Source organism: Asterias amurensis, chromosome 4, assembly GCF_032118995.1.
Source record: "Asterias amurensis chromosome 4, ASM3211899v1".
Lineage (NCBI taxonomy): Eukaryota > Metazoa > Echinodermata > Asteroidea > Forcipulatida > Asteriidae > Asterias > Asterias amurensis.
The window spans coordinates 8616358-8630693 of NC_092651.1; the positions used below are offsets into that span (position 1 = coordinate 8616358).

The 14336-nt window shown below is 38.4% G+C and overlaps 1 protein-coding gene across 2 annotated transcripts in view; it reads right to left on the bottom strand.

The window, feature by feature from the left end:
• LOC139935755 (uncharacterized) overlaps positions 1 to 14336 on the bottom strand; it is a 190450-nt gene that overhangs the window by 135398 nt on the left and 40716 nt on the right. The gene's annotated exons all lie outside the window — the stretch shown is intronic.

The following is a 14336-nucleotide window of genomic DNA, read 5'->3' on the forward strand; positions in this document are numbered from 1 at the left end:
TTAACCATTTGTTATAAAATGCATATGATTAGAAAGATAATTTAAAAGTAGAAGTTAATGATCCACACAAGTATCACTCGAAATTGCGTGGTTTTCCTTTTTCCTCGTCGACTAACACGGTCGGCCATTTATGGGAGTCAAATTTTTGACTCCCATAAATGGCCGACCGTGTTAGCTCGTAAAGTAAACGGAAAACCATGCAATTTCGAGGCAAATTTGTGCGGATCATTGTATTCTACTTCTAAATCATCTTTCTAACCATATGCATTTTATAACAAATGGTTACAACTGCTTTTCGAAGACCAACTCAACCCGATCCAAGGCAACGTGTTCCTTTAATGTAAATCTGTGGACATTTTGAAAAAGTACCCAAATCCTTTAAATTCCAAGAGCAACAAGGCAATGACCGGGGTCATCGAGGCACTCACGATCCTTGCCTCTGTGAAGTTTCAGAACCAAACAAACAATGGTTTCGTAGTTATACCATGACTGCCGAATCACTAAGTTTGCCAATTTGTGTTATCACTAAGTGGACAATTAAGATCTGCCACTTTATCCATCAAACATGTCAAATTAAATAACGCTAGTACGGTGCTTAACACGCCTGGTATGACTGTTGCATTAAATCTGATGAACATACATGAATTTAAGGTTCGGCACTTCCAAGAATTTTAAATGGATTGGTTAACAGCGCTCTGCATGCATGTTTTTTTTTTTTTTTTTTTTTTTGTTTTTTTTGCCCGTTTTTTAAAAGTATTGAATGAAATGAATGAATAACTTTTTGATGAAGTAAACAAAAATTAATTGAAAAGAATATGAACCTTCTACCTTTGGATGAACATGTCCCTGCTCTATCAATTGATACCCCTATAATATAGGCAGTAGTCTCCCTATTTTGTTAATAGGGACTTTTTCCGTTTTCGACGACGGATGGTTCTGCGACGGTAAAGATGACATTTGGCGTCATCTGCGCATGCGTCGGCTTTGAGGATGGTCGTCCCTCAATTTCTACGACAGTACTTGGGATGAATCTTCGTTGTGCTGAAAACGACAACGTTTAGCTGAACAACCGTCGCAGAACCATCCGTCGTCGAATACGAAAAGTCCCTATTATCTTCATCAAGGGGTGCCAAAGTTAACAATACGTCTATGCATCAATGTAAATGGCATTATATTTTTGTCATCTTTGTTCCAGGGTGCCCATCAGAAGCCATGAAACATGTTTCTGTCAAACATAGCAAGTGATCACACCCAATTTTACAAAATACAACCTGGGAAGTGGCATCAGAGGGATCGCAGTACAGGCAACTGCGCCAACAAGCCTCCAATCGGTTCCATGCGCAGACTTTTTCAAAACTTGGAATAGCTACTCACTATTACCAACCAACACAAATACAAGACCCAAAATCGTTACAAAAATTAATACTTAGCACAGAAAAACGTCGCTAAGCATAACGATCTTACCACACAGAAAACCATGTATTGTATATTGTTTGTTCTTGGTTCCCTGCTTATTTTTTGCTTAGCATACAAATTTGCTAAGCATCATTTCCTGCTAAGCAGCTTTAAGATTGGGTCAAGTAGCTTTATATCCATGGAATTTTGTGACTACAGGGAGTACAAGCCAACCTTTGTAAAGTGCACAACAAAATTAAAAACAACTTACAGTAATGTGGCGTGAAAAACCTCCCCAACGTAACACAGAATTCCACTGACCTAATTAAACACAGTGGACACTATCGGTAATTGTCGGTAATATCGGTAATTGGTGGATCTCAACATATGCATAAAACAACAAACCTGTGAAAATTTGAGCTCAATCGGTCGTCGAAGTTGCAAGATATTAATGAAAGAAAAAACACCCTTGTCACACGAAATTGTGTGCGTTTAGATGGTTGATTTCGAGACGTCAAGTTATAAATCTGAGGTCTCAAAATCAAATTCGTGGAAAATTACTTCTGTCTCGAAAACTATGGCTCTTCAAAGGGAGCCGTTTCTCACAAAGTTTTGTACCATCAGCCTCTCCCCATTACTCCTCACCAAGTAAGGTTTTATCCTAATAATTATTTTGAGTAATTACCAATAGTGTTCACTGCCTTTAATACATTCACTTTGGTAAGTTGTAGAGGACAAGAAAAAAACAAAAACAAATCCTGACCCCTCACCAAGCCCTCTGTCTATTCCTGAGAAATCCCTTACGTAAACTCACTTCGTGCAACCCCCCTTCCCTCCCCCTCCACTGAAATCAATAAGCATTCAGACACGAATAAATTAGAATAGAAAATTCGTTGGTTTGTTTGTTAGTGGGTTGTAGACATTTTGGCGCAGACGTTACCGTGACTGATCATAAATCTCCCAACCCTTTTCCCGACTGAGCCATTGATCGCGAAATCACTACAGCTCACATGAAAATGCCAAACTGAGCAAGTGATAGTATTTCCATGTGAGAGAAATGCCTAAGGACCCTTACAAGCGTTTGGATCAATAAACTTTCCAAGGCGGAGCAGGGGGGGGGGGTGGACAGAATCAAAGCTTTCCTCTTTTTATTTTTGGACGGAGGTACGGTATCTGAGATACACACCCACCATGAAATCAATTAGTAAAACATGGACCGAGTTAAAAAGTAAGCTGCCGGTGGAAAACAAAAGATTGAGTTTGGGATTGTATCCTCACTCTCTCCAGTGCGTGTTGTGAATAATTCACACTGTGTTAATCAATGCACAGCGCGGGCACGTAACACTCGCTCAAATTAATCACAGTGGTTGTAATATTAAAAACATTGGAGCGATCAGTGTAAAGCTGTCTACCCCCCCCCCCCCCACATACCGTACTAGTTCAGTCGGAACAACGGTAACATTTGTCCGTTATTGTTGTTCCCGACATAAGGTGTTTAAACGTTATTTTCCATTAGTACAAGACATCAAAACGTAGATGTTCACGACACATAGTTTCAAAGAGCTGCTTAAGGACCAATTTTGTGCTTACTAAGCGATTTTCCATTTCATAGCACTGCTAACCTTAAGCACACGAAAGGCATGCTAACTTTCCGTGAATGACGTAACAATGCAAATCCACGGTGAACGCGCAAGATGGCCACTTCATTTGCTTGCTAACCTGTGAAACACGCTTTATGCTTACAAAAGCACATTTTTCTGCTACAGCAGAAAGGGCGCAGCAATAATGGTTGCTAAAGGACACAAGTGTCATGACTGAGACTCGAACCCACACTCTGCTAAACAGAACCACCAAAGCTTGATTCCGGTGCTCTTATCCACTCAGCCAGAACGCCAAATAAACACTGCTTGCAAATATTAACAAGATCATCCATTTCCCCGACAGAAGGTAATCTTTATAATTTCCAGTGACAATCATTCACCTTGAAGTGAGATTAAAAGACAAAATAATACGGCATCAGAATGCATCCTCCAGAGAAAAATATCCGTCTGAAATCCTGTCAAATGCAAGATAATACAATCTGAGCGCCTCACTCACATTCACTATTATGCAAATTATTAACAGAAGGAGTCAATTATGAGCTAGTAGTCAAACTTACATGAAATCTCTGACAACAAATGAACAGATTTGTCATCCTTTCCACGCAAACACGAACTGGATGGAATTTGCTGCAACCTTGGCTGATGTTTACTGAAAACTAATGTACAGACAATGGGTAGGAATTCAAATAAAAAATGCTGAACTATCCACTTAAGATTAAAAAAAATTATTGGTTTGTTTATACCCACTTCATGTTTTTGCTGATGATTAGTAATCTCCTTTGCCGGAGCCACTACAGAATATCATTGTACATTCGATGTACAAGGTTGCTTGTGTACGTGTAGACATTATAAAAAACCATCCCATACCTCTGAATGAACTCATATCACCTGCATTCATACACGCCTTGTGAATTTGCAATCAATTTAATGTTGTCACTTTCTTTTAGTGATGTACACGTACTACTGGAATTCCCAAGGTAGAAGCACCCCCCCCCCCCTCCATTACACACACACACCTTCTCTCTCTACCAGCATTGGCTGGGAGGAAGAGGTAATTCCATTACGATAAGGTACGTGAACATGTATGAAAATAGATAGCCATGACCTAGGAGTTTATAAAGCAATGCAATAAATAAGCGTGTGTTTGATGATAAGATACACTAGCGCATTGACATGGTTTCTAAAGGCAACATGTACGGTAGACAATATAAGTCTATTGTATATGTACTGTTAGTATGCATATAACACAAAAATAATCTCCTTTAAAGACAGTGGACATTACTGGTAATTGTCACTTCTCACTTAGTGTATCTCAACATATGCATAAAATAACAAACCTTTAGCTCGATTGGTCGAGACTTAAAATTCTACACTTGAGGTCTCAAAATCAAATTCGTGGAAAATTACTTCTTTCTCAAAAACTATGTCACTTCAGAGGGAGCTGTTTCCAACATTGTTTTATACTATCAACCTCTCCCCATTACTTGTACTTGTCCACTGTCTTTAAGACAGTCAGTGTTCTTTTTCAAATGATTCCTATTCTGTTTGAAATAGGTCTAAGGAGAGCTGATTTGTTGTACTTTTAGTCATGTTAAAAAGTATCTCTTGAGCATTCTACATTGTATGTCATTTTGCAACAAACAGTCACTAGCAGAGACAAAAATGCTTTAGTTTGGAGAAAATTGAAACGCCCTATTTTCTTAACCTCAGCTTCACACCTCAAACTTCTTACATGTATTTTTAACATGCTCATTTGGTAGTCAACATGCATTAAAATTGCAGGCCAAGAAGTAGGACGGCCATGTCCTCTGATGCCCCTGCTCTTTGCCTTGGTGTCCCTTCAAAAGTTTGGACTGACTTCAGAATCTTCTAACAAAGCGCCCTTTGCAAAATGAAAAATAGCCTTTCTTCTCAAAGACGGAAAGCTTGTGTGGTATCAGTGAAGGATCAATGGGGAGTAAGGGGACGCCCTTTGCAACATAAACATATGTAGGATGGGGCGAAAAGCCGTTGGTCCTCTGTGCTGTGGAACGCATGTAAAAGAACCCAGCCGTCGATGGCACAAAACCTTTCCTAATATAAGACCTAATCTTAGGACTTAGGACGAGTCCCAAACCTAAACTGCAGCATGCAGACCTTAAGATTAATCTTAAGTAAGGACGAGTTACTCGTCCTAACACCGAGATAAGACGGGTCCTAACTCTGTGTGAAAGCGACCCCAGTGCACTTAGAATGAGAAGGGTTTCGCCCCGGTGTTCCCGGTTTTGATCGGCTGCATATTGCCCCACAGCACCTTGTAAACCATTACACAGTGCTATGTAAAAGGAGTACCTGTACATGTAGGTCTGAATGTTAAAGTGCCTTGAGCGCTGTAAACATGTAAGTAGCCACCATCATTATCATATTTTATAAACAAAACTGATATGAAGACCCGGCAGCTGTTCTCAAGACATCAACAGGACATTTCCTGAAATACTTCCACAAATATCCACCAATCATAAAATAAAATAAGGGTTTGTAAGGAGAGTAACTTGATTGAGTTACATAGTTCGCATTTGATCCAACCTACGATTGATGGGAGATTTTGTTATTATTATTTGTTTCAAAAAGGTGGAATTGTTGTTGACAGCTTCAAGTTTAGATTTAATATAATTCACCTGCAGTTCCAAGTACACAGTTTTATGGTCTAATATATTCCATTAGTCATCACCCAAACCAAAACAAACCATTCAAAATCCAACCGAATGTTTTTTGAGGCTCAGAGAGACTCTGAATGAATTTGGTCTTCCCAGGAAAACAAATATGCAAAACCCCACATGGTCCATGCCTTAAAGGGAACCCCAACCCATGTCAATAAATAGCTACTGGTATGTAAATACACCACACACATGCACAACATTGTTGATTACAACATTGGTGTAGATGTACACTCTTGAACTATTCACGTTTCAAATCACAGAGATCCAGAGTATTGATTAGAAAACAAAATCTCCGCACTGGGCAGAAAAGCTTACAAATTAATGCACTTCATGCCTGCAAGCATTGAAACCCTTACATTTGTCACTTCATAAGCAAACGTGCCGACCGAACGCATCCACCCCGTGAATGGATAACAATCTGCAAGTCTAAACGAGCCGAGTAAGGGGGTGGGGGGGGGGGTCTTCCTTCACGATATCTTGACACACTGACATTGACAAACTTTCAATCTTTAAAGGGTATGTATACGTTTGGGTCAAGACTCTGAAAATTAACAACTTGAAAAAGAACGACTAAGAAGAACAACAGCTCAGACAATATAATGCTTTTAAAGGGAAGGCACACTATTGGTAATTGTCAAAGACCAGTGTTCTCACTTGGTGTATCTCAACATTAAATGCATAAAATAACAAACCTGTGAAAATTTAAGCTCAATTGGTCATCAAAGATGGGAGAAGATGTTGAAAGATAAACACCCTTGTTGGACGAATTTGTGTGCTTTCAGATAGGAATAAAAGACTTCTAGCTAGAAGTCTTTTATTATTTTAGTGAGAAGTTACCTCTTTCTCAAAAACTACGTTACTTCAGAGGGAGTCATTTCCCACAATGTTTTATACTATCAACAGCTCTCCAATGCTAGTTACCAAATCAGTTTTTAAGTTAATGTTTGTTTTGAGTAATTACCAAACATGTACTTTCCCTTTTAGAAACGTTTCACCTTAAAGTGCTGCGAAAAAAAAAATATATATTTATTTTTATCCCCCAAATTTGAATTTGAGAAGAGTTACTGTAGAATAATTTCTTGAACTGCAGATAATTATATTTCTTGCATTGACAAAACTGCTCAAGAATAACAAAATCGCTACCTACTCTTGTGATGAAATTTTCACCGGTTTATTTTCATGGTGTATATCTACTTTAAACTATATAGGATTGAAACAAACAGTGGGTTCAAGTTACCAAATGTGTACAATCCCTTTAAGGTATACTGTAGAGAACGTAAGTTAAAACTTTTTCAAGTGCACAGGTATTTTTATATTCCTTTCTGCTAGCGAGCCGACCCCTTTGGACGAGCCGACCCCTTTGGACAAGCCGGGCCCCTATTGACATGCCGGTGTAATGTACTTCTGACTCTGGGGCATAGAGCTTTCTTGATGATTGAACTTAATAATGTCAGAATGTGCAGTTACACATGTCAGTTCAGGCCCTGGAGGGGTTAGCGTCCGGTAACGGTAATGTTAAATAGTGTAATCCAAGAAAAAACCCAGGAAACTTTGAACTTTAAACATCAACCATGTGGAAGCATTTTACTTATATAAAATGCCAAATTCTATTTTTAGTTTTACTTTGGGCAATACAAATTTATCCATATAGGTAGAAGTAACAGTTCCTGTGTACATCTCTTTGTATTGTTTAGTGTTTTGTTGTTTCAGTGCAAAAACTTTGTATCTCATAACAAAAATAGCACCTATGTTATACCCAAGAAATTCTCAAACTATTGTATCTCACCAAAAAAATAGTCCATGCGCACACACAAAACAAATATGTGCCAAGATACCGCGTTCCTGCACGGAGCATTTACAGATACGACAACATGCATTGTTACAAAATCGAGATTTAACATTTTTTGCACAGAGCGCTTTCATGCAAAATAAAACAAAATGCCCCATTTTGTTTCAAAATCGAGATATTTTTTGCACCGACTTGATAGTTTCTTCAGTTAGTCAATTCAACATTATGGATCATAATCTCCCCCCCCCCCCCATTATAAAAAGGTTGTGCGTACATGTATGTGGTACGCATAGATACATTGTAGGCAAAGGTATTATAATGGAGTGTATGGAGACAGAATTCTAAGTGGTTGAAGTGTACACAGATCAGTGTAATTTGACGACCTAAATGGTACATCAGTAGAGAAAATGACGGCGTTAGTACAAGAGGTCTGTTTGTTCAAAATGGACCTAGCTGGTGAAATGGACGATCACGACATTTTAATACAGAGTAAAAATACAATGAAGGTCAACAAAAGAAACACTTGCAGGATCTTAGGCATCTCACTGCACTTGAAATCTAACATTTCTTGAAGATTGGGGTCATGTACGAGTAACTGCTGTACTGCTTCTGCTGGATAACCAACGCTCCTCCTAAAAGAGACTCAATCATGCTTGTACCCCCCTGAGTTTTACAAGTAAGATACTTAAACTCAAATATACAACAAAGTACAATTTTCTCAACACCAAATTTACGTACCATGCTGTATGGAAGACACCAAAGAACATTTATAACTACTCATACCACGTCCACAGATTTGAGTCTTTCTGCTACTCAGCTTTAGTTGTTCACCAAAACGCTGAAGCCCATTAAATCATTTCCGTCTGAAACATACCCCTAGGTTCTCTCTCATTGTCCTCAGTATTGTATCGTTCTTTTCCCCATTCGAGCGCCACAAGGAGAAGAAACGCATCGGTGCGGTCTGCGTGCATTCCCCGAACAGAGCCTCACGGCTATTGCACTATGCGTCTAAGGTTTCCAGTCGCAGAGGAAAATGACGTGCTATATGAGCTTCATTGTGCCCGAGTGAAATGACAGACGCTGATGCACACTTGTCTCACCATTTGAGTTATTGTTATTTCACAGACTTTTTGTAAAAAAAAAAAAAAACTGAGTGTTGTACACGGATGTACTACTTGGCATTTAAAACAAAAAACGATTAAAGGTGGGTAATTGTTGAAGACCAGTTTCCTTACTTGGTGTACCAGAAGACTTTGATATTATTAGAACATCATACCTAAATGCATAAAATAACAAGACATTTTAAGAAAATAATGAAGGAAACCAACACATTTGTAATAGAATAGTGTGCTGTCAGATACCTGAAGAGAAAAGGCTTCAGGCATGAAGTCTTTCTCAGACACGATGACAAAATTACCTCAATGTGTTATAACAGCTCCCCAGTGCTCTTTACCAAGTATAAGGTTTTATGAAATTAACCTTAGGAGTATATCAAGTACACCTTGCCTTTAAACAACAATACTTAAGACAAGTGGATTTGAGGAGGTTGGTTCTAGGAAAATTAATATGCATTTTCCAGGGGTACTACCGATGCTTGGCATTCTGTTTTACAAATTGCATTTTGATAAGAACTCTTGAGAATACGTTTCTGGACAGATGTACGTATTTCGTCATCAAATCTAAAAAAATAACATCCAGATGTGCCATCATGCACAAAGTAGAGCCGCTGAAATACAAATGCACATGATGTACACATACCTGTATCTATGTGTAAGTAACAAACATGGAAGTGCTTAAGACTTAGCAACATTACCCAGGCCCAATTTCATAGAACTGCCTGAAAACAAAAAGTAGCTATAGGGCGTATAGGACTACAATTCTGTAGTTAACAAAAAGTGGGTTCGAGTCCTGGCCTGGCCAGTTGTGTCATTTGAGCAAGGCATTTTACCATAAATTTATGCTTCTTTCCACCCAGGAGTACAAAATGGGTACCGACGAGAGGGAGAGAGAGCTGGGGAGTAACCAACAACCTGCGATGGACTAGCATCCTGTCCAGGGCGAATATAATTATTCTCAGTGCCAATGCCATCACTGGCCTGATGGTCGAGCTATTGGCTCAGGACAGACTTGTCTTTTCTATCACCGATTGTAAAGGTAAAACCAATACAATAACATCTCCTTTCATTCTTACTAGACCATTGGCAAGTCTTGCACTTTAAAGGAACACGTTTCTCTGGATCGGACGAGTTGGTCTATAAAAAGCGTTTGTAACCGCTTGTTATAAAATGCATATGGTTGGAAAGATGTTTTAAAAGTAGAATACAATGATCCACACAAATTTGCCTCAAAATTGCGTGGTTTTCCTTTTACTTAGCGAACTAACACGATCGGCCATTTATGGGAGTCAAAAATTTGACTCCCATAAATGGCCGACTGTGGTAGTCGACAAGGTAAAGGAAAACCGTGCAATTTCGAGGCATGTTTGTGTGTTCTACTTTTATAACATCTTTTTACCCATATGCATTTTATTAAAAACGGTTATAAACGGTTATATATCTTTTCAAAGACCAAGTCGACCGATCCAAGGCAATGTGTTTTTTTAAGCACTGGCCCAGTAACCCCATAAACGAAGGAGTACTGCAGTCTACATGGTCTAATGTATTTCCAAACCAAAGCCTCATAAGGTCCACTTCTTGTTCAGCAAATATGAAAAGAGAAAGAACTATTGGTCTTATTGATCTTTTAAAAATATTTTTAGTTATTAAACTAAAATTCTAAGAGGACATGTTGTCTAGCGAAGAATTGAAGCTCTTCTTTCAGAGCCTTGAACGGCACAATGAAATTGGCTGCTCGAATTACATGCCAGTGAATGGTAAATAATATTTCGGCGCTAACAGGTCTACGTTGAAAGAAAGGATACATGAAGCTTGCCAGGTTTTATCTGCTCTTTTCATTTAAAGGTAGGGTTATCATTTGGTTTTGCTGATTTAACAGTAAAGTTATAAACAAACAAACAATAAAGTTTCAATATAATAAGTTATAACAAAGTCTTATATAGCGCATGTATCTACCAACAAGGTACTCAAAGCAATGGATGTATACATGTATACAACATTTTCAGAAAGATAGGTTATTGAAGTGATGAATATAACAATAGAGTAATTTTGCAGTAACACCATGAAATGATAATCTCATAAATGAGTTGGTGTGGTTCTGAAAAGAAAAAAAACGGTTGGTTTCAACTCAGAGTTGAAAACCAGCCCAACCACTTGGAGTGATATTGACTGGTACTGAAGTGTTTTAACAGGCATTTGGTCAGCGGACCAGTCTGTTAAGGAAGAACACTTTAGCCATTATTTGTATCTATCTATTCATCTAGTACACATGCCAGGCATGAACAAATCCAAGACAACAGATCTGAGTTGGCAGCCAATAATGAATCACTCCCTGAAGATTGGCATTAGTATTAAGTGTCCAACACCCTGTTCCAGCCTGTCAAATACAGTTCATAGATTGACCAATCATACACTGACAACCCATCGAAGCGCACCATTTACCCTGGTCATGCTTTACCATGTTAGCAGTGCTATGTCCACACTGTTTCCAATGGGTCAGGTAGAGCTATAAGACTACATTTCTCTAGATGGCCTACGGTCAAACCGGGAACGAGATCGTGGGGCATTAAATTAAATGGACTACACACATTTTTTTTTTTTTTTTAAATTGTGGAACTGGGTGGGTTAACCAGACCATACAAATCAATTTGTTATACAAGACAATTACAGAAACTTAATAAAAAATGATTTATTTTTGTCTGGTTCTGTAAACATTATCTAGATTTTTCTCTAGCCGTTCAAACCGAGGACTGTAATAAAAGTTCCGGGTGTTACAGAGAGTGGACATCCTTGCTTCCCTTTTATGTCCATGTTCAATTCCTGGATATTACACCTGTTTCATTGAGCAAGTCAATTTAACCATAATTGCTGCTCTTAACCCAGATACATACATGTAACTTGTAATATATTAAATAAGATGGGAAGATGAGACAGTTTTGTGCTGGATTAATCCCTTGGTGCTAGTTTAAGTAGCTTAGGATTGTATGATACCTAAGTAGTTGAGAAAGTTAGAGAGAGTGGTTTTGAAAGTATGTCTAAAGAACAGGGATAATGATGTCGTAAAGTGCCGTGCTCTAGCTACTTTACTGTAGGATATACAAATGTGCTTTATAAGGATCAAGTATTACCAACTAAATATGTTCAGTTCCTAACAAGAAGTAAATTTGACTTTTCTGTATAAACACAACCTGCAATAAACCTACACCGTGTCCCCCGTGCGTAAATTTCATAATGTAAACTGATACAGCTATAGACCCAAAAAGAAACTAGACTATTTGCCTTCAAGGCTCACTTTGGTGACAATTCACCATGACAACCATGTAATAATTAAGGGAATAAAAGTATAGAGACTTGTTCTTTCAGGGCCGTTTAGAACCGGCAGGGTCGTTGCTGTGTGATAAAGGCCTGAGTGGCCCAGGCCAACTCACCACAGCGCGCGCATCGCTCGTAACAAGAAACTTCTTGCACCAAGACTAGCGCGGACTATCCGCTCACAACCAGTTATGAACACTGGTCATTATCAAAGGTTTAAACATCCCCACGTGATACGCTCTCCACCATTAGGAATAGCGAAACTGTCCAAGGTATTTATGAATCATGTTTTAATTGATGCTGCAGCCTGTATTATGCTTTCAACAACATTTGATACTTTTGTTTGTTGTTACCAATATTGGAATAAATGTTTTAAAAAACCTTAAAAAAAACAATGATTTACATGCGAGTTCTAAAAGATGGACGCCATGATCAGTTGTCTGCCCACAATAAATAAGATCTATTGGATAAACTTTTATAGCTTACAGGCTATTTAATGAAATAACACACTATTCTTAATTGTAGTGTGATCATTTTAATTGAATAAAACAGACGAGTCACATCAAACATTCCAATAAGCGTGCTCCGATCGTTAATACTTTCAGCAAATAGGAAATGCCATTAGAAGCTGTTGTGGCGCTTGTTGTGGCGCTTAACGGGGCATTAAACGCAATAAAAAATCAAGGATGATGAAGACAAATGGTCAAGTAAAAACACAGTCAATTAGTCTCATTAATAACACGTCTTGCCCGTTTCCCAACTACAGCTGCAGACATTTGGTGTCTGGACCCGTTATTTTATTGCACCATGATCGGACTGAAATGCCCCTGGTGGCTCAGGCAATTTGTGGAGATTTCTGGCTTGGTTCCCAAGACGACAGCGGTAGATTCTTGAATCTTGTATTTTATAAGCACAGGGAAAGGGCATTTCGGAAGAGTACCCGCACGTACTTTGTCGGGTGAGATTATGCGTAAAGGCAGGTTCATGAATCTACAATCAAGCTTTAAAGTTTACATGTAGTGACTTCATTATTTACTGTATAAGATGTTTTCACATTTGATATTTTTGCGGTACAAATGTGTCCTTCTGGTTAAAAGATACACAGGATACAATCAATCATAATCAATTTATAAAGCGCCTAAATCAAAGGTTTGACCATAGGCACTGAAGCACAGAAGAATAAATAAGTCATTGATGGTAGGCATCCTGAAACAAGTGGGCTTTCAAAAGTGTCTTAAATGTGTTGAAGGATGTTGTGTCCCTGATGTGATTTGGAAGTTTAATACACGTGATATCCAAAGAATCATTCAAATTTAGGCAATTGTTAATCCAAAATGTAAAGGCTTTAAAAGGTTACTGTGGGAAAAAAGAACTGTAGCTTGAGAAGCGAAAATTCCCTTTTAAAGAATGTGGTTTAACAGAGCGAGAGAAAGAGATACAAAAAAAATTCAATCTGAGAAACATTTCTGCGTGAAACATCTCTTATATAAATGTAAGTTCTTCTTCACTGGTTACATGTAAGTTCTTTGTCAACGGTTCGCACATAAATTTCCCGAGTAAAATAAATTCCCCAATTGACTACATGAAACTGGGTCCTTAATACAAAAAATATGAAGATCTTAGATTTGAAATATCTACTCCTCAAAACTAAACCGAATCATATGCTTCTACAATGTGCATCTTAATGCAAACAATATTGGAATTAGCAAGAAGTCTTACCTGCTAAAAGAACATCAGTGTTGAACATACGATAACAGCCTATTTTGGTGAACAACTTTGCCATAAATTAATTCCAGTCACAAGAATTTGCTGTGTGTGTACATGATGAGTACCGGAACATGTCCGCCACCAATATTCTCTTGCCAATGTACAGGCACAGTGAACTCGACATCACATTGCGTTTATGAGGACACCGATCACCGAGACTCAATCCGTGTGGTTGGGATGACCAATAAGGTTACACCTATGCATAACAACTGTTGCTAAGCACAGATGCCCCCCCCCCCCAGTCACAACTCATCAAACGGAAGAAGACCACACGTTTTAAGACGCTAGACTCTAGCTGCAACTATTACAAGTCAGTTGTGCTTTAGGCAAGATCAACGGGCCACATTTCATACCACTGCATTATGTACTGGAAATACACCTTTCCTCTGCTGCTGAGTTCTTGCATTTTTCAATGTTCATCATTCTATCTGCATAGCTAGGAATTCCTGGTATTCTAAAATTCCCTGCAAAAACTCTGCAAACTAATTGCAGAAATTTCTTGTGTCATGTACGTTCTTGGTCTTCTGTAAACAAAGACCAGGCCCAATTTCATTTAGGTACCAAGCACAAAATTAACAAAATTATGGTTACCAAACTAAGGTTAATTCCCGCCAAATGAATCTGTGATCATGTAATAACAATAAGAGTAATAATGTAG